The sequence below is a fragment of the Amia ocellicauda genome, assembly GCF_036373705.1.
Source record: "Amia ocellicauda isolate fAmiCal2 chromosome 11 unlocalized genomic scaffold, fAmiCal2.hap1 SUPER_11_unloc_4, whole genome shotgun sequence".
Taxonomy (NCBI): domain Eukaryota; kingdom Metazoa; phylum Chordata; class Actinopteri; order Amiiformes; family Amiidae; genus Amia; species Amia ocellicauda.
Window position 1 is genome coordinate 771892 of NW_027102662.1, and position 5275 is coordinate 777166.

Consider the following 5275-nt stretch of genomic DNA (forward strand, 5'->3'; position numbering starts at 1 on the left):
GTAAGACATTCTCTTTAATTTTCAACCATGATTGAATTGTTGCGCCTTTTATCCTATCTCTTCACTACGTCACGACACACCGCCCTCTTAGAAGAGAGTAGCCCCTGAGCCGTCAGACCCCCCTCCAAAACCCCACACGTCGTCTGTTTTATCATCGTCGTCGTCATTCAAGGGGGATATATAATCCATAATCCAGCATATTCTCCTTCTAACCAAATCCAGTTGCGAACATTTGGTCAAGATGTCAAAACCATCATTTATACAGTTTATGACCTCTTTCAAGAACGGCCAGTCCACGGCGTTAAACATAATTTCAGTAACCTGTTTTTCTGGATCCTCCACACCCCCTTCAATAGGGTTTGTAATCAGGGTACTGCTAAACAAAACCTTACGATCTGTAGTTAGAGATAGACTCTTCACCACTCTACCGTAGTTCTGCAAGCTTTCCCATTCACACCTTTCAAAACCCTGAGTCGGAGACTCCATTTCGCATTCTCTTGGACCCTCTTGCAAGCCTTCTAGAGTCTTATCCACAAGCCCCAGATCTCTCCAGGCCATCACCTTCAACCAGTCCTCATAAGAGTATTCAATTACCGTCTCAAAAGGTTCCAACGTACCCTCCTTCTCTCCCAAAGCAAAAAGCTCCACTCCAACATAGCTGGGATCCCTTTTAAAGCGGTAACCCCGTCGAGCCCCCCAGAACAACACCCAGGAGCGTTCAATCTTCAAATTGGTGAGTACAGGAACCCTTGCCCGGGATTGTTTCTTGCGGGGTTTCATGTTGATGTCGCTGGACATGTTGAAGAAGCGGGATGTTTCTGATGCTGAGAATTAAAGAGGTATTGCCTAAAAGCAGCGCGGGTTCTTAAATAGAGAGGAGAGTTTCGGGGCGTTGCCTTCAGAGGGGTGGGGGTATTTATGGGTGGCCTTGATGTTCAGGGTTTTATGGGTGTACACTTTCTGACGGATATGACGTAGGAATAATTAAGGAAATAACTCTACCTAAAATCACGCCCCCCAATTATGACGTAGGAATATTAATAAGCTTAGGGCATACGTCATAACAAAATAGGCCGCGCCCAAAAAACCCTACTATCTACTCTTATGTAGTTGAAGGCGCAGTATAGCTCTGATAGTCTGGTGGTGACGGAAGACCACCAGCCGTTTGAACAAGCCATTCAGCATCACCTTGTTGGGCTAAGTGCAGGCACTGTCAGAGCGCAGGGCGTCCTGCCTTTGAAAGAGTTTCCGAAGTGTCCTGATGTGCCCTTTAGCAATGCCAAACAGGTCTGTGAAAATGGCATCCTTTCGCGGCACTTCAGACGCCATCTCACAGTCTAGCCGACCTGAAATGCCTGAGCCCGTTTTACCAGCAGGCTTCAACGGTAACCGTTTGAAGCAAGACGTGGCGGTGTCAGTTTCCGTAGTGTAGCGGTTATCACGTTCGCCTAACACGCGAAAGGTCCCCGGTTCGAAACCGGGCGGAAACAGCCTGCTGTGGGCCGGCCCTTTTCGTCCTGTTTGCCCTCGTGGTTCCCCGGAGGCGGTGGGTAGCTTTTCTTCATTGGAGTGCCCGAAATCGGTGCTCTCAGAGCGTCCGTCCGTCGACAGGTTGAAATTGTAAACGCTGGTGTAGCCACTTTTAATTAAAATCTGATGATGATGATGATGATGATGTTGTTGTTGTTGTTCTTGTTGTCATCGTGGTCGCCGTCATTATTATTGTTAAAGTAAAGCAGTAGTTAGATTTGTTGCTACCGTAAGGTGTAGAAGGCACAATAGCTCTGTGATTGTCTGATGGTGGCACAAGACGAGCAGCAGCTGTTTGAACAAGCCATTGAGCATCACCTTGTTGGGGTAAGTGTAAGTCTTGTCATAGCTCAGGGCATTCTTCCTTTAAAAGAGTTTCCAAAGTGTCCTGATGTGCCCTTGAGCAATGCAATATAGGTCAGTGAAAATAGAAACCTTTATCTCACAGGCAGGCCCACGGGAAACGCCTGTGCGCGTTTTACCAGCCTGCTTCGATGGGAGCCAATCGAAACCCCAGGACAGGTTGGTTTCTGTAGTGTAGTGGCTATCATGTTCGCCTCACACGCGAGAAGTCCCTGGTTCGAAACTGGGCGGAAACAACCCGCGGTGCACGCGTGCCAGTGCCGTGTTACCCGTCCTCATCTCTCTGCCCCATGGCCGGCCGTCGTTTTCTCTTCCTCGGAGTGGCAAGAAATCCTGACCTTGAGAACAAATGATCGCAGAAGGGTAGCTTTGCGAGGCGCTGGAACTGACACTTTTAAAATCGATACATGTCGTTGCTGTTGCAATACGACCGTAGCAGGATCGGTGACATTGCTGTTACTCTTATGTAGTTGAAGGCGCAAAATAGCTCTGATAGTCTGGTGGTGACGGAAGACCACCAGCCGTTTGAACAAGCCATTCAGCATCACCTTGTTGGGCTAAGTGCAGGCACTGTCTGATCGCAGGGCGTCCTGCCTTTGAAAGAGTTTCCGAAGTATCCCGAAATCGGTGCACTCAGTGCGTCCGTCCGTCGACAGGTTGAAATTGTAAACGCTGGTGTAGCCACTTTTAATTAAAATCTGATGATGATGATGATGATGTTGTTGTTGTTCTTGTTGATGTTGTTGTTGTTGTTGTTGTTCTTGTTGTCGTCGTAGTCGCCGTCATTATTAATGTTAAAGTAAAGCAGTAGTTAGATTTGTTGCTACCGTAAGGTGCAGAAGGCACAATAGCTCTGTGATTGTCTGATGGTGGCACAAGACGAGCAGCAGCTGTTTGAACAAGCCATTGAGCATCACCTTGTTGGGGTAAGTGTAAGTCTTGTCATTGCTCAGGGCGTTCTTCCTTTGAAAGAGTTTCCAAAGTGTCCTGATGTGCCCTTGAGCAATGCAAAATAGGTCAGTGAAAATAGAAACCTTTATCTCACAGGCTGGCCCACGGGAAACGCCTGTGTGCGTTTTACCAGCCGGCTTCGATAGGAGTTATTCGAAACACCAGGACGGGTTGGTTTCCGTAGTGTAGTGGCTATCACGTTCGCCTAACGCACGAAAGGTCCCCGGTTTGAAACCGGGCGGAAAGAGCCTGCTGTGGGCCGGCCCTTTTCGTCCTGCTTGCCCTCGTGGTTCCCCAGAGGCGGTAGGTGGCTTTTCTTCATTGGAGTTCCCGAAATTGTTGGACTCAGAGCGTCCGTCCGTCGACAGGTTGAAATTGTAAACGCTGGTGTAGCCACTTTTAATTAAAATCTGATGATGATGTTATTGTTCTTGTTGTTGTTGTTGTTGTTCTTGTTTTTCTTTTTGTCGTCGTGGTCGCCGTCATTATTATTGTTAAAGTAAAGCTACCGTAAGGTGTAGAAGGCACAATAGCTCTGTGATTGTCTGATGGTGGCACAAGACGAGCAGCAGCTGTTTGAACAAGCCATTGAGCATCACCTTGTTGGGGTAAGTGTAAGTCTTGTCATAGCTCAGGGCGTTCTTCCTTTGAAAGAGTTTCCAAAGTGTCCTGATGTGTCCTTGAGCAATGCAAAATAGGTCAGTGAAAATACACTCACCTAAAGGATTATTAGGAACACCATACTAATACTATGTTTGACACCCTTTCGCCTTCAGAACTGACTTAATTCTACGTGGCATTGATTCAACAAGGTGCTGAAAGCATTCTTTAGAAATGTTGGCCCATATTGATAGGATAGCATCTTGCAGTTGATGGAGATTTGTGGGATGCACATCCAGGGCACGAAGCTCCCGTTCCACCACATCCCAAAGATGCTCTATTGGGTTGAGATCTGGTGACTGTGGGGGCCAGTTTAGTACAGTGAACTCATTGTCATGTTCAAGAAACCAATTTGAAATGATTCAACCTTTGTGACATGGTGCATTATCCTGCTGGAAGTAGCCATCAGAGGATGGGTACATGGTGGTCATAAAGGGATGGACATGGTCAGAAACAATGCTCAGGTAGGCCGTGGCATTTAAACGATGCCCAATTGGCACTAAGGAGCCTAAAGTGTGCCAAGAAAACATCCCCCACACCATTACACCACCACCACCAGCCTGCACAGTGGTAACAAGGCATGATGGATCCATGTTCTCATTCTGTTTACGTCAAATTCTGACTCTACCATCTGAATGTCTCAACAGAAATCGAGACTCATCAGACCAGGCAACAACTGTCCAATTTTGGTGAGTTTGTGCAAATTGTAGCCTCTTTTTCCTATTTGTAGTGGAGATGAGTGGTACCCGGTGGGGTCTTCTGCTGTTGTAGCCCATCCGCCTCAAGGTTGTACGTGTTGTGGCTTCACAAATGCTTTGCTGCATACCTCGGTTGTAACGAGTGGTTATTTCAGTCAAAGTTGCTCTTCTATCAGCTTGAATCAGTCGGCCCATTCTCCTCTGACCTCTAGCATCAACAAGGCATTTTCGCCCACAGGACTGCCGCATACTGGATGTTTTTCCCTTTTCACACCATTCTTTGTAAACCCTAGAAATGGTTGTGCGTGAAAATCCCAGTAACTGAGCAGATTGTGAAATACTCAGACCAGCCCGTCTGGCACCAACAACCATGCCACGCTCAAAATTGCTTAAATCACCTTTCTTTCCCATTCAGACTTTCAGTTTGGAGTTCAGGAGATTGTCTTGACCAGGACCACACCCCTAAATGCATTGAAGCAACTGCCATATGATTGGTTGGTTATTGAACAGGTGTTCCTAATAATCCTTTAGGTGAGTGTAGAAACCTTTATCTCACAGGCTGGCCCACGGGAAACGCCTGTGCGCGTTTTACCAGCCGGCTTCGATGGGAGCCATTCGAAACACCAGGACAGGTCGGTTTCCGTAGTGTAGTGGCTATCACGTTCGCCTCACACGCGAAAGGTCCCTGGTTCGAAACCGGGCGGAAACAACCCGCGGTGCATGCGTGCTAGTGCACACAGTGCTGACCACAAGTGAAGGTCTGAAGACTTTGTACTTGACGACCGCTGTAAATGGTTTCTTGACAGTTGTTGAGCAGAAAGTTATTGATCTTCCGAGGGAAAGGTCTGAAATCCGGGGGGTTTGCATAGGAATCAAAAAATTCACCACGGTGGTCCTCCCTTAGATAAATAGCCAGCCAATGTTCTCCGGGCATATTTTTAGGGTGTGTGTTGATTATGTACATTGCAGGTAAATTCTTGATCTTAAATTTAGGCAGCTGATCGCAGGCGTAGACTCCTTGAAACAGTTTCCGTGAGCCGGCCAGGGCATTCATGATGTGGTTGAGCTCTCTG

The 5275-nt window shown here is 47.4% G+C and overlaps 2 non-coding genes across 2 annotated transcripts; both read left to right on the top strand.

Annotated features, from left to right (window-relative positions):
- Nucleotides 1-1417: 1417 nt before the first annotated feature.
- Nucleotides 1418-1490, top strand: trnav-aac (transfer RNA valine (anticodon AAC)). The gene has a single exon. It is a non-coding gene; the product is annotated as a tRNA-Val (tRNA).
- A 3348-nt stretch (nt 1491-4838) lies between these two features.
- trnav-cac (transfer RNA valine (anticodon CAC)) lies at nt 4839-4911 on the top strand. The gene has a single exon. It is a non-coding gene; the product is annotated as a tRNA-Val (tRNA).
- The last annotated feature ends 364 nt before the right edge of the window (nt 4912-5275 follow it).